This window comes from Macaca thibetana, chromosome 4, assembly GCF_024542745.1.
Source record: "Macaca thibetana thibetana isolate TM-01 chromosome 4, ASM2454274v1, whole genome shotgun sequence".
Lineage (NCBI taxonomy): Eukaryota > Metazoa > Chordata > Mammalia > Primates > Cercopithecidae > Macaca > Macaca thibetana.
Genome location: NC_065581.1, coordinates 23,891,339 through 23,918,408, shown reverse-complemented (window position 1 = coordinate 23,918,408; position 27,070 = coordinate 23,891,339). Strand labels below are relative to the sequence as shown.

General features: G+C 36.2%; 1 protein-coding gene and 1 long non-coding RNA gene across 2 annotated transcripts in view; one reads left to right on the top strand and one right to left on the bottom strand.

Moving 5' to 3' along the window:
* The window catches only part of LOC126953007 (uncharacterized), a 233,489-nt gene that overhangs the window by 55,947 nt on the left and 150,472 nt on the right, over nucleotides 1-27,070 (top strand). The window lies entirely within an intron of this gene.
* Nucleotides 1-27,070, bottom strand: part of ACOT13 (acyl-CoA thioesterase 13) — an 812,642-nt gene that overhangs the window by 785,412 nt on the left and 160 nt on the right. The gene's annotated exons all lie outside the window — the stretch shown is intronic.

Below are 27,070 nucleotides of genomic sequence, written 5' to 3'. Positions count from 1 at the left end.
TTGCAACAAAAGGAAATATTGACAAATGGGATCTAGTTTAACTAAAGCGCTTCTGCACAGCAAAAGAAACTATCATCAAAGCGAACAATCTACAGAATGGGAGAAGATTTTTGCAATCTCTCCATCTGACAAAGATCTAATTTCCAGAATCTACAAGGAACTTAAGTAAATTTACAAGAAAACCATTAAAAAGTGGGCAACGCATATGAGCAGATACTTCTCAAAAGACATACATTCAGCCAACAAACATGAAAAAAAGCTCAACATCACTGATCATCGAAGAAATACAAATGAAAACCACAATGAGATATCATCTCACATCAGAATGGCGATTATTTAAAAAGTCAAGAAACAACAGATGTTGGTGAGGTTGCTGAGAAATAGGAACACTTTTACCCTGTTGATGGGAATGCAAATTAGTTCAACCATTGTAGAAGACAGTGTGGTGATTCCTCGAAGACTTAGAACCAGAAATATTATTTGACCCAGCATTTCCACTACTGGGTATATAGCCAAAGGAATAGAAATCATTCTCTCATAAAGATGATGCATTCTATTATAAAGATACATGGATGTGTATGTTGATTGCAGCACTATTCACAATAGTAAAGACATGGGATTAACCCAAATGCTCGTCAATGATAGACTAGATAAAGAAAATGTGGTACATATATGCTATGAAATACTATGCAGCCATAAAAAGGAATGAGATCATGTCCTTTGTAGGGACATGGATGAAGTTGGAAGCTATTATCCTCAGGAAACATATGCAAAAACAAAACCAAACACCGCATGTTCTCACTTATAAGTGGGAGCTGAGCAATGAAAACACATGGACACAGGGAGAGGAGCAACAGACACTGGGGCCTGTGAGAAAAAGGGCAGAGAGGAGAGTATCAGGAAAAACAGCTAATGCATGCTGGGCTTAATACCTAGGTGACGGGTTGATAGGTGCAGCAAAATACTGTGGCACACACATTTACCTATGTAACAAACCTGCATGTCCAGCACATGTAACCCGGAACTTAAAATAATCTCTTCTGAAGTCTAAGTTGGTCACATTTTTCAATCCTATTGTTGATTATCAGGCTTCAGATAAAATATTGAGATTTGACAGTTAAAATGGAGGAAAAAAAGACTGTGTGTACATATACATATACACAGAAAGAGGAAGAGAGTAACACAGCAGTCTTGGTGTGATAAACGGCTGCTAACAAGCATGAACATTTACTACCATTTCAATGCAAATGTGGAACTTGACATTCTCCAGGGGTCCGTGACGAAATGGATTCATTAAAATTCTAGGAGAATAGTAATCTTTATCTTAGAATCTCTTGGTTGAAAAAGTTCTTCTCTTTTCAGTTTTATCTTTATTCTATCTGTCATTTGTAAGTTGATTGTTTTGTACATAAGTGTTCTGAAAAGTCATATCTACTAGTCTTTCACTATGTTGTTGAAAGATGACTAAGGCTTAAAGGCATTGTGTCCTGTTCTCTGCACACAAGTACACTGTTTTTCAGAATGTGACAGGCAAAAAAGGAACATGTGAAACCTAAAATTTGGCTCATGAGTCATTCCTTGTCCTCTGAGTAGAAATAGGCTGCAAGGTCTGTTAAACTGTTACTTGCCAAGTCAGGTCAGAGCAAACTTATGGGGCTCCCAACTCTGTTTTGGCATAGCAGAGTGTCTTCTTCAAAACAGGGGAATTTGAACTGCACTGTCTTCACTTGACATATTACACACTAACCTCTTGCAGCTCATGGGTACATGGAAAATATTCTTCATTCACTTGGAAAATGTGCTGTTGGAATATGACATTCTACCATGAAGGGAGGGGCATGGAATTTATTCTTTGAAACCATAGTAATTTACTTTGGTAAATAGCCATATGAATTCATTTATTTATGAGCTTGAGAAATGGAGAACCTCTTGAGAAATTAGGTGTAGAGGGGTTAATTTGCACAATAAATATCTCTTAGAGATTGATTACTGGAGATTCAAGAATGTTCAGTTGCAAACATCCAGCAATACTAGATAGAAAGAGAATGGATCAAGGCCACTGAGGCAGTTGGAACAAGTATGAGGAATAGCCAGGACCATCAGAAAAAGAATGATCTTTTGTTTAAAGGAGTTCTGTTCTGATCAAGGATTACACCTGTACAATGTCAGGGACAGGCACTTTAGTTAGAAACATTGAAAATATTCTTGCAAAAAAGGGAAGCAAAGTCAAAGTTGCTGGGCTTTTGGGGGGGAAAAAAAACCACACAAGGGTGTGGCTTGTAGGTAGGAGATGATGCACTGTGATATGAGTTATTTTCAGTTTGTTTTGCTGGACTCCTAATAGACTATCTTAATCTGAAATCTATGTGTTCTGGGAAGTTGTTTGTGATATCTGTATTTTGTCCTCTCTGGAATTTCTGATGGACAGATATTCAATCTTCTCTATTGATGTACTAATATGTTCTTTGGTTTTTTTTCTCTTGCATCTACAGATGGTTCAATTCTATTTTCCAAACTTTCTATTGGGTCTTTTGTTTCAGCAGCTGTTTTCTTTTTTTCTATTTTATTTCCAAGAACTCTTTCTCAGTTTTTGATTGTGACTCTCAATTATCGCCTGGTTGCAATATCTTATCTGTGTGATTGTATTAATCTTAGGTATTTTGGAGTTCCCCTCTGCTTTTCATTGTTGCTCCATTTATTTCCTTGAGTCTCCTTTGTTTAGTTTATCTGATTTTGTCTTCTGTCTTCCATGTTGGAGATTGTCTTCAAATATATGCTCCTCCTTGGTAGTTTTTAAGTGTGTTTCAGAGACTTACTTATTAAAATCTACCTTGGTAAACATAAGAAAATAAACTTCCTGTCTCTGTGTATATTCAAGTTAATTACATAGGTATGTTATAGAGTATTTATATAATTTATAAGCAATATACAATATTTTGTTACACATAACATGTTATAGCATGCAATTGTAAATAATAGTAGATTTTAGTATCTACTATCTATAGCATAGTATCTACTATAATAATAGTAGATAGATTAGTTTTCTATACCTGCATAACAAATGACCATAAACTTAGTGGTTTAAAACAACATCCGCTATTTAGCTCACAGGTCTACAGGTCAGAAGTTCAAGCAGGCTTAGCTGGGTACTCTCCTAAGGGTCTCACAAAGCTAAAATTATGGTGTTGGCCGGTCTCTTATCTGGAGACTCTGGGGAAGAGTGCCTCCAAGTTGACTGAGGTTGTTGGAAATTACAGTTCTGAGGTTCCTGGTCCTCACTATCTTCAATGCCAGCAATGGCACATCAAATCCTCCTATGCCTTGAATCTTTATGACTTTTTTTTTTTTTTTTTTTTGCTACCAGCTGGAGAAACTTTCTGCTTTTAAAGGGCTGATGTGATTTTCATGTGCTGCATCTGGATATTTCATTTTTACCATATGATGTAACAACTAGGGTAGTGATATCTCATTGTATTCACAGGTTCCATCCACACTCAAAGGAGGTCATTCTTAGAATTCTGCCTACTACATTTGCCAAAGTAGTGGAAACACAGTCAGTCATGCTGTTTCACAGGAAGGAAGATCTCAGGGAGCAAGAAGTCCTTAATCAGACTCTTAACTAACCTCATTAGTCCTGCCTCTCTAGACCACTTACAGTGGTGGCTGGTGCCATTGATTCCTACTTCTTGAGTTCTGCTATCTGAATCAGAAATCACTCTTTAGCCAATTAGGGTGCACATTTCTTTGCTCTGCTCAGTCATCTGTGTGCTTTCCATCTTCTGAAGATGTGTTGACTTCTCTTGCCTGAAGTTTATCTCCTCTATTGTTGTTCTTATGTGTTTCTGTCTGCTATGGTTTGAGTGTATGTATCCCACTAAACTTCCTATGTTGAAACTTAACCCCCAAAGTGATAGTATTAAGAGGTGTGGTATCCCAGCCCGCGGGATAGTCAGAGCAGGCCCTGGAGGAGGGGGTGGGAATTTGGGGAACAAGAGACACGAGAAATGGAGACAAGACAGTGCTCTGATCAAGTCTCGTTTAATGGCGGTAATGCACTGCCTTATATACACTTGGAAGGGAAGGGGTTGGGCTAAGGCTGAAATGATCTCATTGCCGGGGGCGTGGCCAGGTTAGTTTCGTTTTCTCCGGTTGGACATCATGTTGCGCTTGCGCTATTAAGTAACAATTTTCCCTGGCGCGGGAAAAGTGAGTGAAGAAGAAGCAGGAAGAGCGCCATCTTTAACGAGGTATTAGTACAGGGGAAAAAAGGCAAAGATAGGGAGAAGGTGTGGGGTGGAAATGAATATAGCTCAGGCGTTTTAATCGTTAATTATTATTCGCTATGGCCGGGGCGTGCAGCTCCGGACAGTGTGGCCCTTGGGAAATGATGAGGCTGTGAGGGTTCTGCTCTGATAAATGAGTGTAATTAAAGGGCTGGAGTGGCGGAGTTTGCCCCTTCCTTCCATTCCTTCCACCATGTGGAAAGTACCGTCTTGGAAGCAGAAAGTGAGCCTGCCCCAGAGAGTGAATCTGCTGGTGCCTTTGCCTTGGACTTCCTGACTTCCAGAATGGTGAGAAATAAAATTCTGTTTATAAATTACCTGGTTTGGTATTTTGTTATAGCAGCATGAATGGACTAAAATACTACCAGTCTATTATTTTGCTATCCTTCAACTTTACTGCCATCTGTATGACACCTTTTTTCCAGATCAGCATTTTTTTCTGTTAAAAAAAATTTACAATTTTATGACACCACAAAACTGAATTGAATTAGGTAAAAACTGACATTGAAATCAGAGATCCAAGGTTTCTGATTCCTTTCATAACATCGTGACTCCTCTCACCGGCTCATGAGTTTCATGAGCTTTCCTTTGAAAAGACAGCTTTCTTTAAAACATTAAAATGTGTTATCTGGAAAGTGAGATATTTATTAAATTATTGAGGTAATTGTAATGATATACCAAGAAGATACATGTTTGATAACATCTCAAAGTGTTGGCTTTATTTTTATGTGGGTGGTATTCTGTCAGTATTTTTTAAAGCCTTGTTTAAAATTTTTTCTTTTTTTAAAACATTGCTTTTAGTTGGTAACAGATGAAATATTAAATAAATATGCAAACCTCAAAGGCATTCATAGCCTTACTGTAGTATTGTTTTATTGATGTGTTCTTTGATGTCCCTCATGATTTTTCAAATACTTCACACATTTTCTAAGATAAATCCTCAAGACTGAAGCAGTAGCCTGGCAGAGGCCAGAGCAGCAAGGTGCATACTTGCTTTTTTCCTTTTAGCAAAACGAACTGATTTAAATCTGATCTGGTACTTTGAAGAATTTTGTCATTAAAATATAGTCCCATTAGTCCTAATTTAGAGATAGTCTAAGCCGTTGCTTGAGTAATACATCTGTTCCTGGGTAAATGATGCATGCTTATTTACTAATTGGTATAATAATCATAAAACATAGCTGATTTTTTTCTCACCCATTAGTTTTGTAAGCCATTATCCACTGATAAGTTATAGGAAGAAAGCCAAAACACCACATAAAAGACATGAAAACCCTTATAGTATCAGGAAGATACTAATATTTAAGGAAAATAGTACTTATTTTAATTGCATCATTTTAAAGATAAGTTTTTTAACATCCTTAAGAGACTCTACGAGCAGAACTGACCCCTGAAGATTAGTAAATATAATTGATTGATACATATACAATTACAATAATTATTCATGAATTTTGATCACTTACTGATGACTTACCTGGATTAAAACAGGGTTTCGTGTTTTCATATGAATTGGTTGCAATCTATATGGAAAATTATGGGTATTATACAATTTCTGGTAGGTTGTTTTCTTTCCTTCTGGAAATCTGCTAAATTAACTCATCGAGATGCTTAACTTCTAAAAGCCTTGGTTGTCTTATCTGTGAAATGAAACCATAGAGTAATGCTATATAAGGAAATACATATATAGCATTTAGAATTTTTATTGGTATTAGTGTGATATAAGCATTAAAAATAATACACAGTATTTTCTTTTAACTTTTCTCTCTATTACGAGATCTTTGGGGAAATTCCTTTGTTATAGTATAATGTGAAGATGTGGAGAATCACTCCCTTTATTTTTCAATATATACAGTTGAACATTGAAAATTGTGGGGGTTAAGGATGCTGATCCGTCAAATGGTAAAAAATTTGTATGTAAGTTTTGACTCCCGCAAAACTTAACTAAGTCTATTGTTGACTGGAGACCTTATTGGTGAAATAAACAGTTAACACATTTTATGTGTTCTATGTATTATATGCTATATTACAGTAAAGTAAGCCAGAGAAAAAATGTTATTAAGGAAATCATAAGGGAGAGAACCTATATTTTCTATCCATTAAATAGAAGTGGGTTTTCAAGTTTTTCATCCTTGTCATCTTCATATTGAGTAGGAAGAGGAAGAGAAGACATCAGTCTTGCTGTCCCCCAACGGTGGCAGAGGTGGAAGAAAATCTGCGTATAAGTAAAACTGCCCAATTAAAGTATGTGGTGTTAGAGGGTCAACTATAGAGTGTTGGTGTTGTGTCCAAGAACTATGGAAAAACAGAAATGGACACACCCTAGCAGTGCATAAAACCAAGCCTTAGAGGATCATATGCAGGTAGATGTGTAATAATTTCCCTGCCAGAATACCCTTTCAAATAAGACAGCAAAATCTAGAGTCCAGAGCATAAGAAAATATGTATGTGAAGAAACAGAAAAATGTGACCCATAAGGAAAAAGTCAATAGGAACAAACACAGATATTGGAATTATCAGAAAGGCTTTAAAATGGTGGTTTAAAACAGTGTATACTCAAAGGCTTAAATTAAAAAATGATGAGCATAATTGAATGAACAGATCAAACATATAAAATGGAATTCTAGGCTGGGCGCGGTGGCTCAAGCCTGTAATCCCAGCACTTTGGGAGGCCGAGACGGGTGGATCACGAGGTCGATCCTGGCTAACACAGTGAAACCCCATCTCTACTAAAAAATACAAAAAAAAAAAAAAAAAAAAAAAAATTAGCTGGGCGAAGTGGCTGGTGCTTGTAGTCCCAGCTACTCGGGAGGCTGAGGCAGGAGAATGGCGTGAACCCGGGAGGCAGAGCTTGCAGTGAGCTGAGATCCGGCCACTGCACTCCAGCCTGGGCGACAGAGTGAGACTCCGTCTCAAATATAAATAAATAAATAAAAATAAAATAAAATGGAATTCTAGGACTAAACTTAAATGTTTAAGATGAAAAATTTGAACAAAGGAAAAATGCAATGAATAGAAAAGTTACAAACAGTAAATATTAATCAGATTATATCAACAAGTTCTTTAAAGGTAAATGGTATACATACATCAATTAAAGACATATTACAATGGTAGTTACAGACAATGATAATAACATGACCCAATTATATGGTGTTTACAAGAAACTCATATTAAATACAAAGATTCAGATAGTTTAAAGGAAGGGGAAAAGATGCTATGCCAACACTAATCAAGAGAAAGTGGAATTATATTAATTTCAGACAAAGCCTTTAGAATTTGGGATATTATGGATAAACAGATACATGACAATATAGGGATAAATTATCCAAAAAGACATAAAAATCCTTAATGTGTATGCACCTAATGAGAGTGTCAAAATATATGAGGCAAAAACTGAATAAAGTTAAAGAATAGATAAATCCACTATTATAGTGAAGACTTCAGTGCCCCTCTGCAGGTAATTGGCTAATCAAGGAGGCAAAAATAAGAACAGAGATGTTATGAATAGTATTATCAATAAGTAAGACCAAATTCTGAGCCAGAACTATTTGAAAATTAGACATACTTTGAAATAAGTCATGCATCAAAGAAGGAATCCCAAGAAAAATGTAAAAACATTATGAACTAAATTAAAATAAGAATGCTTATCAAAAGATTGATAGGATGTTATGAAATCAGTGCTTAGAGAGCATTAAAATGCCTAGAAATTTAATTGCTTAAATGAAATGAAAAGACTTCCCAAGAGTCTCAAACTATCAATACTCATACAGGAGAAGTAGAGAAATAGATAACTTGAATATCTCTTCATCAGTTAGAGAAATCAAATCAATAATTAATTTGCAAGAAGGAAATTACAAGGACTAGATGGCTTCATGGGCAAAGTGTACCAACCATTTAAAGGAGAAATACCAATTCTCCACAGGCTCTTCCAGAAAATGTAAGGAATGAAGCCAGCATTGCTCTACTACCAAAACAAGACAAAAAAATAGAAGTGTTGGGGTGATTGGATCCAACACCAGGTCGTGGGGGTGACAAAGTCTGCTGGAGTCAAAGGAATAAGGAAAAAGTTTGAGAGAGAAGCGGGACCAGGGGGCCATCGCTAGTGTGTGGAGGCTGTGAAGGCCCCGACCTCTGGAAGCCCAGACTATTTATTGGTGCTCAAACAAAGAAACAGGTGGCGAAAATGTGGGGTGGAAAGGGTTGCATTAAGCACATGATTTACAGCTGTGATGGTTTAGCATATACTCTATTACTTGAGATAATGGAGAGCAGGTTCTTTTAACTCAAGATACAATCGAACCTGGGGGAGCAAGGAGCCAGCAAGTCTAGACACATTCCAAAGCCACAAGCCCTGGATTCTATCCAAGCCACGAGGGGTTTTATGCCCTGGGCTTAGGTTATGGTGCATCAGGGTAGTCTTCCACCCTTCAGCACAGTTTGGTGTTCCAAAGGCCACAAGGGATTTTAGACCCTGGACATGTTCCAAGACTCTTTTATATTATGTCAGACATGCAAGTCCTGCCTCAGCTTCTCCCAACACTCAGCTTTTCCCAACAAGGAAGGCTGTGAATTAATATATCCAATGAGCATAGATATAAAAAAATTAGCATAATAGCAAATTAATGCTAATAATATATTAAAATAATTATATGCCACTAGTAAGTGATATTTCAGGCAAGCATGGTTGGGTTGGGTCAATATTTAAAAATCAATATTATCTGCCAATGTACAGGCTAAAGAAAAATCATAGGGTCATATGTTTAACATGGAGCATTGACAAAATGCAACACACATTCATGATCTAGAAATCCAGCAAACAGTATAGCAGAACACTGCCTCAAATTGATGAAGACTGTAGACTTGGTACTTTTTGCCTAAAATTGGGAAGAAAGCAAGATTTTTCTATATTATCACTTCTATTCAACATCATACTGGAAGTCCTAGATAGAGCAGTAAGACAAAAGTAAAGAAAAAGTGAAATATAGGAAGAAACATGGTAACAAGACAATAAGCAGTCTTTATTTGCAGATGGTATTGTGTTTGTAGAAAAATCCCAAAGCATTTGTGTAAAAACTGAAACTAATAAGCAGTTATACCAAGGTTACAGGATACAAGGTCTGTATACAAATGTCAGTTGCTTTCCTATATTCCAGCACTAAAAAGTTAAAGGTCTACAATGACACCTAGAAAATAAAATACATATAAATCTAATGTGCAGGATTTGTTTCAAGAAAACCAAAAACAATGAAAGAAACCAAATATCTAAATGTAGAGATATACTGTATTCATTGATTGGAAGACTCAGTATTGTCAAGATAGCAATTTTTCACAGCTTGACTAAACAAAATCATGGCAAGCTATTTACAGATATCCAATGAACTGAGTCTAAAGTGTATATGGAAAGGCAAAAACCCAGACTAATCAAGACAACGTGTTCAAACAAAAATCTTCACATGACTGTTGATAGCAGCTTTATTTGTAATCATTAAAAATTGGAACAATCAACATCTAAAAAGAAATAAGCTATTAAGCCATGTAAATAAATGGATGCATCTTAAATGTATAGTCATGAGTAAAAGAAGACAGTCTGAAAAGGCTATGATTCCATAGTATTCCATTGATTTCTACTGTCTTATTCTGTCATATAATTTCTTTTATATGACATCCTGAAAAAGACAAAATGATAAAGAAAATAGTGTTTGTCAGGGGCTTAGGATTTGGGGAAGATTGAATAGATGAAGCCCAGAGAACGTTTTAAAAGTAGCGAAACCATGGAAAACAGTGTGGCGATTCCTCAAGGATCTAGAACTAGATGTACCATATGACCCAGCCATCCCATTACTGGGTATATACCCAAAGGATTATAAATCATGCTGCTCTAAAGACACATGCACACGTATGTTTATTGTGGCACTATTCACAATAGCAAAGACTTGGAATCAACCCAAATGTCCATCAGTGACAGACTGGATTAAGAAAATGTGGCACATATACACCATGGAATACTATGCAGCCATAAAAAAGGATGAGTTTGTGTCCTTTGTAGGGACATGGATGCAGCTGGAAACCATCATTCTCAGCAAACTATCACAAGAACAGAAAACCAAACACCGCATGTTCTCACTCATAGGTGGGAAGTGAACAATGAGATCACTTGGACTCGGGAAGGGGGACATCACACACCCAGGCCTATCATGGGGAGAGGGGAGTGGGGAGGGATTGCATTGGGAGTTATACCTGATGTAAATGACGCGTTGATGGGTGCTGACGAGTTGATGGGTGCAGCACAGCAACATGGCACAAGTATACATATGTAACAAACCTGCATGTTATGCACATGTACCCTAGAACTTAAAGTATAATAATAAATCACATACATATTACACATTGATCTATAGTCTAGATCACATTAAAAATCAGCTTGCTTAATTAAAGCAACAACAACAAAAAGAAAGTAGCGAAACTATTCTGTATGATATGATGCCAGATTTCATTTGCAAATGCATTTTTCGAAACCCACATACAACTTTACAGTAAAGAGTGAACATTAATCTATGCAAATTTAAAAAATTATTTAAGAAGTTGAAGTATTCCACAGTGGAATACAGAATGTGATAAAAGTATCTAACTGTATTACAAGTATAAGAAACAACTTCACTGAAAGGGTTAGGGAAAAAGGCGCTGACCTAAATAACTTTGGAAGTGAGTGAAATCTGTAAGGCTAAAGGAAAAATAAATGGTACATGAACACTGTATTCTAGTTGATGAAGTTGTTTCTAAAACCAGTACACAGGCATACCTCAAAGATATTGCAGGTTTGGTTCCAGGGTTCCAGACCACTGTAATAAAGTGAATAATAAAGTGAGTCAGAAAAAATTTCAGTTTTCCAGTTCATACAAAAGTTATGGTTATACTATAATGAAGTCTACTAAGTGTATAATAGCATTATGTCTAAAAATGTACATACCTAAATTTAAAAATATTTTATTGCTTAAAAATTCTAACAATCATCCAAGCCTTCAGTGAGTCATAATCTTTTTGCATAAGACTTTCAAATTTTGATCAGTCCTCTCAAACCCTGCCACTGCTTTATCAACTAAGTTTACATAATATTCTAAATTCTTTGTCATTTCAAGTGTTCACAGCATCTTCACCACAGTAGTTTCCATCTCAAAAAGCTACTTTCTTTGCTCATGTATGAGAAATAACTCAAGTTTTATGAGATAGTAGCAATTCAGTCACATCTTCAGGCTCCCATCTTTTAAATCTAGTTCTGTTATATCTACCATGTCTATAGTGATTTCCTCTACTAAAGTCTTGAACCCTGAAACTTATCAGGAGGGCTGGAATCAAGTTCTTCCAAAGTCCTATAAATACTGTTATTTTGATCTACTCCCATGAATCGTGAATGTTTTTAATGGTAACTAGATGGGTGTGAGGCCTTTTCCAGAAGGTTTTCAATGTACTCTAGCCAGATCCATTGGAGTAATCACTATGCCAGCTACAGATTTATGAAATGTATTCCTTAAAAAGATTTGAACATCAAAATTACTCCTTGATACATGGTCTGCACAATAGAAGTTGTGTTAGTGGACACACTTAAAAACAACACGAATCTCCTTGTACCTCTCGATCAGAGTTCTTCATCCACCATGTGCATTGGTAATTAGCAGTAATACTTTGGAATCTTTTTTTTCTGAGCAGATCTCAATAATGAGCTTAAAATATTCAGTAAGTCATGCTGTATACATGTGCTGTTATCCAAGCTTTGCTGTTGCATTTATAGGGCATATACATAGTAGATTTAACATAATTCTTAAGAGCTCTAGAGTTTTCAGAATGGCAAAATGAGCATTGGTTTCATCTTAAAGTCACCAGTTCAATTAAGCCCTAACAAGAGTCAATTTATCTTTTGAAGCTTTGAAGCCAGGCATTGAGTTCTGCTCTCTAGCTATGAAAGTCCTAGATGGCATCTTCTTCCAATATGCAGCTGTTTTATCTACATTGAAAATCTGTTGGATGGGTATGGTGGCTCACATCTATAATGCCAGCATTTTGGGAGGCCGAGGTGAGTGGATCATTTGAGGTCAGTAGTTTGAAACCAGCCTGGCCAACATGGTGAAACCCTATCTCTACTAAAAATACAAAAATTAGCTGGGCATGGTAGCCTGTAATCCCAGCTACCTGGGAGGCTGAGGCAGAAGAATCTCTTGAACTTGGGAGGTGGAGGTTGCAGTAAGCCAAGATCATGTCATTGCCCTCTAGCCTGGGTGACAGAGTGAGACTGTGTCTCAAAACAAAAACAAAAACAAAAAGCAAAACACTGTTGCTTAGTGTAACCCTCTTCATCAATTATCTCAGCTAGAACTTCTGCTTAACTTGCTGTAGTTTCTTCATCAGAAACTTACTGCTTCATCTTGTACTTTCATGTTATGGAGACACTTTCTTTCCTTAAGCCTCATGAACCAACCTCTACTAGCTTTAGACTTTTCTTTTACAGCTTCCTTATCTCCCTCAGCCTTCATAGAATTGAATAGAGTTAGGGCTTTGCTCTGGATTAGGCTTTGGTTTAAGGGAATGCCATGAATGGTTTGATCTTCCATCCAGACCACTCAAACTTTCTCCTTATCAGCAATAAGGTTGTTTAACTTTCCTTTCATTCCCATATTTACTGAAGTAGCACTTCTAATTTCCCTCAAGAACTTCTTGTTTGTATTCACAATTTGGCTAACTCTTTGGTGCAAGAAACCTAGCTTTTGGTTTATTTTGGCTTTGAGCATGCTTTCCTTGCTAAGCTTAAACATTTCTGGTCTTTAAAGTGAAAGATGTGTGATTCTTCCCTTTAACACTTAGAGGCCATTGTAGGGTTACGAATTGGCCTAATTTCAATATATTATTTCAGAGAATAAGGAGGCCCAAGGAGAAAGAGAGATGGGGGAACAACTGGCCAGTGGAGCAGTCAGAACACACACAACATTTGTTTTGTCTTTTATGGGTACAGTTCATGACATTCCAAAATGATTGCAATAGTAACATCAAAGATCACTGATCACAGTTCCCCATACAGATATAATATTAATGAAAAAGTTTGAAATAGTGTGAGAGTTACCAAAAATGTGCACAGAGACATGAAGTTAGCATGTGTCACATTTTTGCAATAAAGCAAAGTTCAATAAAACAAAGTATGCTGTATACATGTATATGGAAATTAAGCAATTAAATAAATGGATGATAATCATAGGAGCCAGATTTCTCACTGTTGCAGTAGATTACAGATAAGCCAGAGGGAGAAGAATAGAATGATCTGTGTGGTAATTAGTTATATGTATCATTATGAACCCATGTTTAGCTTAATATAGATACAAGTGGTTACATATGTATATTTTTATAGACGTGTATATACATGAGCAATATACATGCAGATACTTCCTTACTCTGTTGGTTGAGAGAGTCTAGAAGCAATTACACCTTAGTAGCAAGAAGTCCACCTAGTACCCAGATCTTGATTTCCAAAATTATTTTCCAAAAATATGAATGAGGTTTATTTGAAGAACTGACTGATGTTAGGACTTTGCAGGAAACATACAAGATAAGCCTGGAGCATCTTGTAGCACCAAAAAGTAAGGAATTTTTCAACCCCCTCTTGCAAAACAAAATAGTACAACACACACACACATGAAATACAATAATGATAGGCATATGTTAAAGGGACCCAGGAGCTGACAGAGTTCCCAGTGACAAATGCTGGGATGTCACTGGGATGTAACATACTAATGTAAGGTGTTAACTAATAGAGGAAATTGGGTATTGAGAACATTATACTTCCATATTTTTCTGTGAACATAAAACTATTCTAAAGTAAAATATTTGCTAAATGTAATCATATAACCATTCTGTTTTTCACTTTTAGTACAGTATTCAATAAATTGCATAAGCTGTTCAGCACATTATTATAAAATAGGCTTTTTGCTTAGGATTGCTTTAGCTATTTGGGCTCTTCTTGGATTCCACATGAATTTTAGAATTTTTTCTAATTCTGTGAAGAATGACATTGGTAGTTTGATAGGAATAGTATTGAATCTGTAGATTGCCTTCAGCTGTATGGCTATTTTAAATGATCTTTCCAATTCATGAGCACAGAATGTTTTTCCATTTATTTTTGTCATCTTTGATTTCTTTCAGCGATATTTTGAAGTTTTTGTAGAGATCTCGCACCTTCTTGGTTAGCTGTATTCCTAGGTATTTCATTTTCTTTGTGACTATTATAAATGGAATTGTGCTCTTCATGATAGTAAGTTACATAGAAAGAAAATGATAGCAGAAAGAAATGTAGACCCAGGAATCCAAACTTCTTTCATCATGTAGTTCTTTCTTCCATAGCAAATTGCCCGTGTATTTGGTGATGATTGGGAAAAAAGAATACGAAAGAGCACAGAGTGCAGAATACGACTGGAAGAGACTATCATTTTCACCCATATTTCAGGGTAGCATTTTTTTTCAACCCATGTAAGTGAGAAGAGTTCCAAGGAGACCATTTGAAGGGCTTTCTGTGTTTTTCCTGGAGTTTTGGTTTCAGGCAACAGAATAAAGAAAAAGAGAAACCTACACTTCCACTAGTGGAGTAGGAATGTGTGAGTGGGAACTGTGTTAGAATCACTTTAAAAGGGATCCTTCCCAAGAGGACTGTGTGGAAAGGAAAAAGCCATTCCAACGCAAGAATCTAGGGTTGACCACGAAAACTCCGTGGCTAACATAGGCAGTTTTAAGCGACCACAGAGGAGAATAATTACCAAAGTAGTCCAGAGATATTGTTTTAGGAGTCTTGCATAAGAAAGAAGAGAGAAAAAAACATACTACCAAAAGAGGAAGCAACTATGCACCTGATATGTCCAGAGGGAACTAACGCCAGATTGTGATTGCGCCCACAAGTTTGCTTTAGAAGTGTAAGCTATTTTATAAGGCTAATTTCTGGATGTGTTTGGACACTTAGCAGTTCTGCTATAAATCTTTTGAATTTGGGATTCATATGTCTTGTTCTTTGACTTGGAACAACCTAGATATTTTGTATGGCAGATACGTAGCAAAGCATAATTGGAACTGTGGGAAAATTCAGAAAAGTCTGTCTTTCAATATTCTCTAAGGAAAACGCTCTTCAACATCATTTTTGATTTGCCAGTGTTTTTATCACTAGACTAGAAAAATCATTTGCTCAGATCCATGTGTACTTGAAGGCTATGTATTAAGAAAAATTCATGTGACAATCTAGTAAACAAAAGAACAGCCATGGGGAATGAGAACTGAAACACAAGATACTAGGCATGATACAATGTGGAATTGGAGGAAGAAAGGATTAGGAAAAAATGTAAAGGGAAATATTAAAGCATAAAAACAAACTGTTTAATCACATAATTTCATCTAAAATTAACGTATTAGCTGGAATTACAGTCGACTAAACATTGGATGAACAGTGTTTTTTCTTTATCTCTTTTGTATTTTGAAGTACTTAAGGAGGCAGGTAATTTGGAGATCTCAGGTTTCTTAACTGGTATGGCTCCTACAGGTTTAAAAGAACTTGTACGAATCCTTCTGCAGGAATGAGGGCAGCCAGGACCTGCCAGGGTGCTGTTGATCTTAAGGGGATAACAACTCTAATAAAATAACTCAATAATTGAAGAAAACTGGAGGTTGTTTCAATCTGCAATCCTTTAAAAAGCCTAAATCTAGTAACCAATAGATGCGTTCTCTTCTTCCATCCTGTCTCATATTTTATTAGTCAATAGTCTGATTTTTGGTTGCTAGAGAAGAAAGTAGCCACCTTAAAGGGAATGTCAATTAAAGTGTGGTATTTACTAAATTCATCACAATATAATACAGTTAATATATATCCTATTATTATAATTAATATAATTGCTGTCAGGTTGAGACTTTGGGGTGGTTGGCCCGGGTGCCTGTATTTTGCTTATAATTCTTAAGGGTCAGAGGGTAGATTATGGTAGGCAGAATAATAGCCCCCTATAGATGTCCATGTCCTAATCCCTGGAAACTTTAAATATGTTATGTTCCATGGCAAAGGGGATTAAGGGGATTAAGGTTGCAGATGGAATTAAGGCTGCTAATTAGCTGACCTTAAAGAAGGGAGATAAGTTTGATTATCCAGGTGGACCAATGTAGTCACAGGCGTCCTTAAATGTGGAAGAGGAAGACCTAAGGGAAGATCAGAGCGATGTGATGTGATAAATGAACCTACCATTACTGGCTGGAAAGATGGAGGAACAGGGCCATTGGCCAAGCCACATGGACAAACTCCAGAAGAAGGAAAGGCTAAGTCAATGGATTCTCCCTGAAAGAGGGACGCAGCCCTGCTGACACCTTGATTTTAGCCGAGCAAGGCCCATTTCATACTTTTTAACTACAGTGGTGTAAGTATTTTTAGGCTGCTCCATTTGTGGCAATTTGTTATAATAGCCATAGGAAACGAATATATAGGAGCATTTGCTAAATTTGTCAAAACATAATATAGTACAGTGAGTATAAATCAGCCTGACTTGTAACCTGTTGACCTGACTTTGCTCACATGTCTACATCCATCTGTTTTCCCTGTTCAGAAGCCTGGTGGGGGAACATGGAAGTCTCAGGACTTCCCCAAATGAGCAGGTTCTAGAAATACGTGGTAGTGTATTAAGCTTTCAGTAGAACTGTAAAGTGCTGTTCTAAATAGTCCCTGCCCTTTGAGTATCAGTTGATTTGACATAGGTATAATTTTTCTCAATCATCAACACTTGGAGAGAGGGTTAGATTTGAAGTAGCCATTAGAAGGGTACATTCTGACATTGGTAACCTTGTAACTGTGGAAGCAAAAGCAGTACGAAAATTAATTTTAAAAAATGTAAAGGGTTGGGAGTGGAACAACTCGATGCTCTATTGACAAAGTGCATACCAAGTGAATCAGAGTTGGGGAGGCAGTACATTAGATAGTGGACCCCAATTTTTAATCGAAAATGACCTACCACTCTATCTTTAGTTCTGGAGATAGAAACTTTTCCTTGGACTCAGACAAGGTCAGATACTTCTCTTCTTTAATGTTAAAGACAGAGATCATATTTTGCTTTCCTTTTAACCCCATAGTTCCATTGAGTACACGGTATGTATGTTTATGGACTAGAATGAAACTTGGCTCTGGGTTTCTTGCCAATGGCCTGATGATCTCATGCTGGAGTTTGGCAATAGAATTTTGCAATAAGAGAAATTCCGTTAACTTAGGAGACTGATTTCTATTTAAAATTTCAAAGTACTTTCCTCCTCATTTCTGTCCCTGCTCATGACTAAAACTTCTTGAAGCTTTTGATCTCCTGTGGGATAGTGTCCTCTGAAACAGAGTGCTTTGAGACTCTGAAATATTCTATAGACCCTGCCTACTTGAAACGTGGGTGATGAACATCATCAGATCATAGCACTTCTGATTGAAAATGTGGAATCTCAGACTAATGCATCAGATTTAATTAAATTCCTGAAACACTGCTTTAGGCAATATTTCTAGGATCAAAGAAATCTTATGAAATCATCCCCAGACTCATTGACTGATGTGGATGCTAACAGTGATGATGGTGGTGGTGGTGGAGATTTTGTGAGTGATTTTTGGTGGTGGTGATGGTCTGGATAGTTGTGGTAGTGGTTATGTATGGTGAGTAGCTGCAGTGAGACAGTTTCTCCAGTATGGCAGCCACACTACTGGTCTTGTCTACCATTTAAAACCCAGCACTTAGCATAATACGTGGCTTATGGAATATATTTAAATCAAAATTTATTGATTAAATGAAGGTAAAGAAATAATCCTTGATGTTCTAGAAGCCACGTCTCCTCTACTCCTCTAAGAAGAAAAAACATGTTTTTACAAATTCTACATAAATGCATCCAACTTTCTACACGTCATCTACTCATTCATTCATTCACAGACTTAATTAATTCATTCAGTAAACATCTACTGAGTATTTACTATTGTGTTAGGTTCTGGGAATTGATGAAAAGGGCCCAGTTCTTCCTGGAGGAGTTCGGAGTCCAGTTAGAGGTAGAGATTATGTTAACAGAGGTATGTTAAGATTCAGTGACAGATATGTAAGGGTATTACAGTGTTATTGAGAAGGTAATGACAACCTGGGTGGTAGGGCCTGAGAGTGAAGGATTTGAAGGGTGAAGATACTTACTAGACAAAATGATGGTGACAGTGACATTCTAGGGAGATGGAAATCCTGAGTTATTTTTATGTGTTCAGAAAACTTACGATATTCTGGGCATTATAGTGTCTAATGATCATATTTGGGGTTAGAGGTGTGGGTATGACACAAGGAGTTTGTCCAAGAGGAGGCAACTAAGAGGAGGCAATTTTGCTCTGTGTCTTAGGTCTAAATAGCTTCTGAGAATTCAGGAGAGGTTTTTTCACTTCCCTGACTCCAAGCCCCCAAAAAGCCCCCCCAAATGTTCCCATGATATTTTTGAAAACTGAGGCATCTTTTGTCAACAGGACTTTAATATATATTCCAAGAAATTTTTGACCAGGAAGAAGAGTGAAACCAGTAAGTACATATACTATGTGTTTTAGGAAACTCCTGAGAACCAATTTATCAGAGCAAATACTTAGCTCATCTGGTTAAACAGTGAGTACACAGGATACTAGATTGCTCACCTGGGCAAATAGCTCACTTAACAAACAACTGTTTACATATGAAGGCTCCTTTTAAGATCCTAATTTCATTGTGTTCATCAATCCTAAACTATTGTATCACAGATTTAGCTTAATCCTAATCAGAGACCCACGTTGAAAGATTTGCCTTCTGTCTTGTGTGCTCAGATCCCAAAATCCTATGAAACTGTGTTCCTGACCTGAACTTTCTGAGACATTACTCAGTAAAAATGGGGTTCTCCCTTACTGCACTAAGGCTAATAAACTTAGCTTTGCTTTGTAAACAGGTGATTTGGTGGAGTTTTGGAGTGCCAACCTTTGACATTTAAAATGTCTGAGAATAAAGAAATAAGAAAGAAAATTTTAGTTGTATTTAACTGTATGTCACATGTAGTTATGGATTGAAATAGAGTTCAGGGTGGACAAATCATTTTTTGATTTATTAGATTAAGCTAACTTAAAGGAGACAATATAAATACTAATAGTCACAGTAAGAGATGATTCAAATATTTATGACAGAATACCTAACATCAAATAATTGAAAGTACATTGTGAAAAATACATTTATTTCTTAAAAATTCCTGTGGATGCCACCTCTATTTTCCAACTTTGTTTACAAAACAGACAATTTTTCTTCTTCATTGTCTACCTTAAAATTTGTGGTTTATATAGTGCGATAAATGTTTATTGTTAATATTGGTGAAAAATTCTTAAGTTCTTAAAGCGTTAATGGTAAAATAAATCTCGTCAAAATTTTCAGTTAAAAATATATGCAATCTGTGGTAGAATGTTAATACTGTCAAACTTTGCAAAAAGTCATTTCCATTTCTAGTCTGACTTCAATTACATTTAATGCTGCTAAACATATTTGTTTACTTGCACTGATGGTATCAACTGCAGCATTGAATTTGTTGTAAGGAGAAATTCATTACAAAATGTGGCAATGTGGATGACTAGGGATAGCACCATACTATATTTTTTTCTTAGTCTGGTTACATAAGGCTTTGTTTCCTCTGACATATTGTTCTATAGACAAAATTCTAAATTTGTCTCTTTTATGAGTATACATCAATTATATGTGAAACGAGGTGCTTCTAATGCATTCTCATATTGACCCACATATTTGTAAATTCATTGATAGTTTTAATTAAAGTAAACCGACAGTATAATCACTAAGGATGCTGTGTTTCGACACCATTGACTTAATGCCTGCCCTTATCATTCCTTACATGTGCTATTGCCATTGACTCTTTAGAGTGTTCTCTGTTGCAGTTTGCTGCATGCCTCCAACCCGGTCATTTATCTTCTTCATTTTCTTAAATGTGTTCCCCTCAAATGCATGTGTTACCACCCCTGCTTAAAGATCTTTAATGGCTTCCTAAATCTTTGGGAAAAAGTTCAAATATATGAACAGTAACAAGGTATATGGCCCCTGCCTGCCTCTCCAGTGTTCTCTCTTGTAAATATCCTATGTGCAAACTCTGCTCAAGGTATTTTAAACTAATTGGTATACACATTTATAATCAGCTAAGTCTTCTCTATGTTTAAGGATGCAGCTCAATCATCTCCAAATTACCTTCCATAACTTGCCCTCAGCCTGAACTAGATGGTTCTGGCTGTGCCCACAGCACTCTGTATGTACTCTGAGAGTACCTCTTGGTATAATCACTCTTTGGTTACCTTCTGTCTTCCCCACCAGACTGTAAGTCCTCCAATTCAGCAGCCATGTCCTCCATCTGTGTAGCCTTACACATCATGTGGCTCATTGTAGGTATTCAATAGTAGTCTAGTAAATGAATTCAATAAATACATTCATGCAAAGTATTATGGGCGAATTATGTCTTCCCTGCCCCAGCCCTTCATGCACATGTTGAAGTTCTAATCTCCCCATGTTTCAGAATGCGACTGTATTTGGAGATAGGGTCTTTTAAGAGGTAATTGTGTTAAAATGAGATAATTTGGCTGGACTTTAATCCAATATGACTGGTGTCCTTATAAGAAGAGGAAATTTGGGCATAGACATAGAGTAAAATCGTCTGAAGACACAATGGCCAACTACAAGCCAAGAAGGGAGGCCTCAGAAGAAACAACCCTGCTGACACTTGATCTTAGACTCCTAGCCTCCAGAACCGGGAGGAAATACATTTCGGTTGTTGAAGCCACTCAGCCTGTGGTGTAGGCCTTTGTTTTGGCAGCCCTGACAAACTAACACATGGGATAATAATGTTCAGTTGTGAAACATAGGTGAAAAAATAATGCAAAGAACGAATGAATAGAAAACCTGGACTAAAAAGACAGTTTGCACATATCAGATGTATTTCGATTCATTTTGTTAATTTAATAGCTATCATTGAGAATTATCTAATGAGAAAAAGGACAGCCACTAGAGTTTCAGTTAGAAGTTTGGCATTTCTTATTTTTCTGACTTACTAGCCACATGGTGTCAGGCATACTATTCAACCTCTTTTTCCTTTTGAGACGGAGTTTCGCTCGTGTTGCTGCCCAGGCAGGAGTGCAATGGCGTGATCTCGGCGCACAGCAACCTCCACCTCCCAGGTTCAAGCGATTCTCTTGCCTCAGCCTCCCAAGTAGCTGGGATTACAGGCATGCACCACCACGCCCAGCTGATTTCTGTATATTTAGTAGAGATGGGGTTTCTCCATGTTAATCAGGCTTGTCTCAAACTCCCGACCTCAGGTGATCTGCCTGCCTCAGCCTCCCCAAATGCTGGGATTACAGACATGAGCCACTGCGCCTGGCCTATTGAACCTCTTTCTGAGCCTCTGACTTCATCTACAATAAAAAGATATGGCATCAATTATTTCATTTAAATATTCATGTTTAAATAAAAATATAAAACAGAAAAACATGTTTTGTTAAAATGCCATTCCTTGGTTGGGTATTACTTAAACAGGTAATTTTCTCTGCTAGGTATATTGTTAGCTATTTCCATTTCCAAGCAACTAAAGTATGTGATAAATATTGTCAAATTAATCATATGCTTATGCCAAGTTATACTATTAGTTGCAGAGGGAGTACATATTTCTTCAAACAAGGCCATATGTCTATTGTAATCTCTATTCATATATATTTAAGTTTGATTTTACAAGTAAAAATGGTTTACCTGTAAACCATAGCTTAATCCTGATCAGAGACCCACATTGAAAGACTTGCTTTATATCTTGTGTGCCCAGATCCAAAAATCTTATAAAAGTTTATCGTATTTTATGTTAATTTGCCCTTATTTGGTTACTAGTGGAGAGATATTTATTTCTTCATTTTTTATTATCTCCTTTTTCAAGTTATTGTTTTTGTTTATTTTGTACTTAATGAAAGTGTGTCTACATATACATAGGTGTATACAATATATATGAAAGAATGTTGACACATGTTTTGCACATGCCTCCCTAGTTTGGTTTATCTTTTAAGTCTGTTAATGGCTTTTCAGGTGAACATTTTAATTTTTATGTAGATAAATCAAATTTTTTTGGATTTGTAGTTAGGAAGATTTAATCTATATATAAAATGTATAAAATTCTCTATATTTGCTTACAGTGATTTCTTCCAACTTTCATAATTTTTTTTTATATTCTAAGTAATCTACCTGACATGTATTCAGTATAAGGAGTTAGGCAGAGATACAACTGAATTTAATTTCAAATGTGTAGCCATTCATTTCAGTGCCATTTATTGCATAGCCATGCATTTCTATTTGATTAAAAATGCCACCTCCTCAACCCCCATTTTATTTAATTGACAAGTAAAACTCATACGTATTCATATGGTGAACAACATGTTTTGACATATGCATACATTGTGGAATGGCTAAATGTAGCTATTTCACATATGCATTACCTCACATATTTATTATTTTTCTGTGTGATGACACCATCCCTGTTTCTTGCCTGAGTTCAACTGGGTCTCATTTTATTTTTTCCAGTTGGTTTTCTATTCTTGTTCTTAGTTTTTTATTTCTGATGCAACATTATCTTTGTATCCTAGAATGCTTGTTTGGGGAAACATAATTAAATTGGAGTGTTGTGCTTCAGATTTCTTTTCATGGTCGGTTATTTCTGGGGAAGCAGGGGATTTTTATTAGACATACTGTTTTGATTCTGGTGTTTTATTTCCCCTTTAGCAGTGCTGCACAATGTCAGATGTCTGTGTACATCTACGAAGTTTATGAATGGGCTTGGTAGTTTGGGGTGGTGCTTGAGATTCCTAGTTCAAGATCGTCCTTTTAGTTTAGCAAAATTGTTTTCAGTGGACTGTTCTTCTGGGGAGGAAGAGGAGCATGGATGGTGAGGGCTAGATTTAGGTAACCACTATTGAGAGGATTGTTTTGTCTTATTTTATGGCTTTTTTTTTTTCTTCTTCTTTCTTCTCCTCTGGCTTAATACTTTTCCCCTATCACCACTCAGATTCCTAAAGGTGTTTCTCCTTCTTGATCCCTTTTAAGCCTGCCCCTGGGTGGAGTCCTGCACATCTGTAAGGCCTTTCCTTGAAAGTCAGTATTTTAATCCACTAGGATGGACTCCTTTACAGTATTTTCTCACTTAGGATGGGTTTCCTCCTTCTGAGGTTGATTTCAGGTTCATCTTGAGCCTTTCATTACTCTCATTTCCCTTCACAGTTTGCCCAAGGGCCTGCTGGCTCTCTGAAGACTTGTAAAGGGTCCCAGAGCTGTTCTGAAAATTCCTGCTTGTTTTTCTGCTCACAGATATCTTGCTGTTTGTGCTGTTCTCTATTTTCTGATCATGCTGAAGTTCTGGGATCCTTTTTCCTCTAGCTGATATGTAGAGTATTAAGGAGCATGGATGGTGAGGGCCAGATTTAAGTAGCCATTATTAACCTGTGTTGTTTTTGTTTTGCATTTTTAAGTAAAATGTCGTATTTCTAGTTTGATAATGTTTATTTTTTTTCTTTAAAAAATAGTTACTTTCTTTCACCTGTTTGTTTTTCCATATGAACTATGGGACTTATCATGCTAAAATTTCCTTTGAAATATTGTTACAACCCAACTGGTTCTTCCTGCCTTCTACACAGACAAAGTCAATTCACTGAGACATCAATGTTGCTGCAGAGATAGAATTTAATTATCACAAGGCAACCAAGTAGAAAAATGGGACATTTTTCTCAAATCCACCTCCCCAAGAGCTCAGAGGCTAGAATATTAAGGATAATTTGGTAGGCAGAGGGCTGGGGAATGAGTGCTCCTGATTGGTTGGGGATGAAATCATAGGTGTGTCTAAACTGTCTTCATGTGCTAAGTCAGTTTTTTGAGGGGTGGCAGTCACAGAAATGATTGTCAGTTGCTTGGTATGAGACATGGATCCAGGTGCTATCAGTTGGTCTGCCCAAATGCAGAAGTCTGAAGAACATCTCAAAGACTGATCTTAAGTTTTGAAATAATATCCATGGAGCAATTGGAGAAGTTATAAATCTTGTGACCTCTGGTTACATGACTCCTGAGCAGTAAGAAATTACAGAAAAGTAAGATAGGGAACAATGGCTGATTATCATTTATTATTTAACTATGCCTATATCTTAGCAGAATTCAGGCCCCTCCCAAAGTCCTAACCTGTGGTCTTTCATTAGTCTTACAAAGGCAACGTCAGTCCCCAAATAAAGAAGGGGTCAGTTTTAGAGAAGGGACTATTACCATGCTTACTTCAAAGTTAAACTATAAACCAAATTCCTCCCATACTTAAGTTAAACTATGCCCACGAATGAGTGAGGACAGTCCACCTGTGAGGCTAGAGGCAAATGGAGTCAGCCATACTAGACTTCTCTAACTGTCATAATTTTGGCAAAGGGGGTTTCAATATAATCTTATATTTTAACATTCAAATGTGGCATTACTGAAATATTAAATCTTTGTCTCTGAGAACATAAATGTCTCCCAATTTATTGAATCTTCGCTTGTAACACTGTAAAGAAATATACACATGTATGTGTTTGTGTATGTGTATACATATACAATTAAATATAATTAATGTTCTCTATATACCCATAGAACTATGATATATATCAGTTATGTATATTTTGTTATGTATATTTTTTATGTTGTATGTAACTCTATATAATTATATCTGTGTAATGTATAATTATATATGTTTTATGGACAGTTAGGTGTATAATATATGTGATTTTTTATAGAAATTTACAGTGAATGTTGATACTGCATATATTTGATTGTCGAAACAACAATAATATATTTATTCATTTTTTTCCTATAAATGTAATGCTCTCTAGGTAGGCATATTATCCTCCCATTTTCCAATGATGAATTAGCTGTTAAATGACTTGCCTAAATTCACATAGTTATTTGGTATCACATTTGCATCCAGGTTCTATGTTAACTGATGTTCTAATTTTCTGTCCACCATAAGATTATGATTTTAAATTTCTGTATGCTAAATAACCATAGTGAGATATTTGCAATTTTATGTTCTGTGGCTGCTTTATTTCTAAGTGTTACTTGGTGTTTTCAAGATGGACAGGTAGACCCTAATGCACTGCCTAACATTTGCTAAATGAACAAAGTACCTTTTTAGTTTGAGTTTGGTGGCTAATATATTAGAAATAATTGTTTTTAATGCAATATTGAATAATCTTGCCATTTTTGACTAAAAGATCATGTACACATTTTTTCTACGTAACAAGTCATTTGTCATTTCTTGCTCTTTTCCTTTTATGAGCCCCTGTCTCCTTCTCTTCTTCCTCCTTTCCTCACCTTTTATCTCCTCCCTTTCCCTTGTGTCCTTTCTTCTTACTTCCTGTGTCTGTATACTGTCAAACAGATATAGCCTTACTGATTACAAATAAATTTTGAAGTTTTGGGTGAGCTCTGGGCTCAGTAGAAATTATCAGCCCCCTCATATCATTTCACGTTTATGTAGAAAACAAACAACAAGCAAAAAAACTTGTAATTCAAAATTTTTAGTTAAGTATTGATTGCAAAATATGTGTATTGGAGAAAAGATGCTATTTTACTCATTTGAAATGCAAGAACAGGCTATATGCATGCAGTAACAGTTGACAGTCAAGATTGGTTAATATTAATAGAGAAAATAAATTTTAAAAAACCTTATATTCACTGAATGCCTACTCTGTATTAAGTAGTAAATTAGCCGATTTCACATAATCAAATTTAGTCCTTGTAAAAACTTACTGTTTTGCATATTACACATAAGAATTGGGGAAAAAAAAACTCAGGTGAGGAGAGATTAATCACCTTTCAGGGGTCAGTTGGGAAGTCAATGAAGGACTGGGGATGGAGGGGAGGTCTGTCACACACCAGATCTATTCTCTTTCCATCAGAATGTGTGAAAAGGGGTAATTATCTTAATAAAAGTCTCTAATTATGGTATTTATCTGAAAAAAATGAGGTCATCTGTCTATATGCATCTGCCTGTGCGTATTAAAAATTTTTTCTAAGATAATTTTAGATTCTACTTCGTATAATCCTTTCTCCCAGTGAAAGGGGAAACAGTCTTTTGAGTGCATCTTTATTGAGGTATTTTTCTTATCTTGTGTGCTGCAGGCTACAGCATCTAAACCCCTGAAAGTCCCCAGTAGGTTGTAGGCCCAAATGAAATAATTTTTGTCTCGGCATTATTACTTTTTGAAGGAACAATTTGTGATGCTACTGCAGCTGGGGATTGTGGGTAACAGGAAGTTCTATGAGAGAACAGTGTTGCCCAGTTCCTGTTACTTGATTTGGTTCTGTAAAGCACTATTTCCAATAAGATTGCTTCTCTGCTTCAGTGCTTTTCTTTATATATTTTGAATATATCACTGATAAAATTAGTGAAATTTCTGATTTTTAAAAAATATAAACTCCAGATAAATGAGCTAGCACTTACCATTTAGAAGAACAGTCTTATTAGCATAGCCATAGTGAAAATTAGTGAACCCATGTCTTATAGGTGAGATTTATATTTAGCTTTATTCATATCAACTGTGTTTCTAAAAATTTTATATTTAATTTTGGTTGGTACATAGTAGGTATATTTATGGGATACAGGAGATATTTTGACACAGGCATGTAATGCATGATAATCACATCGTGGAAAATGAGTTATCCCCTCAAGCATTTATCCTTTGTGTT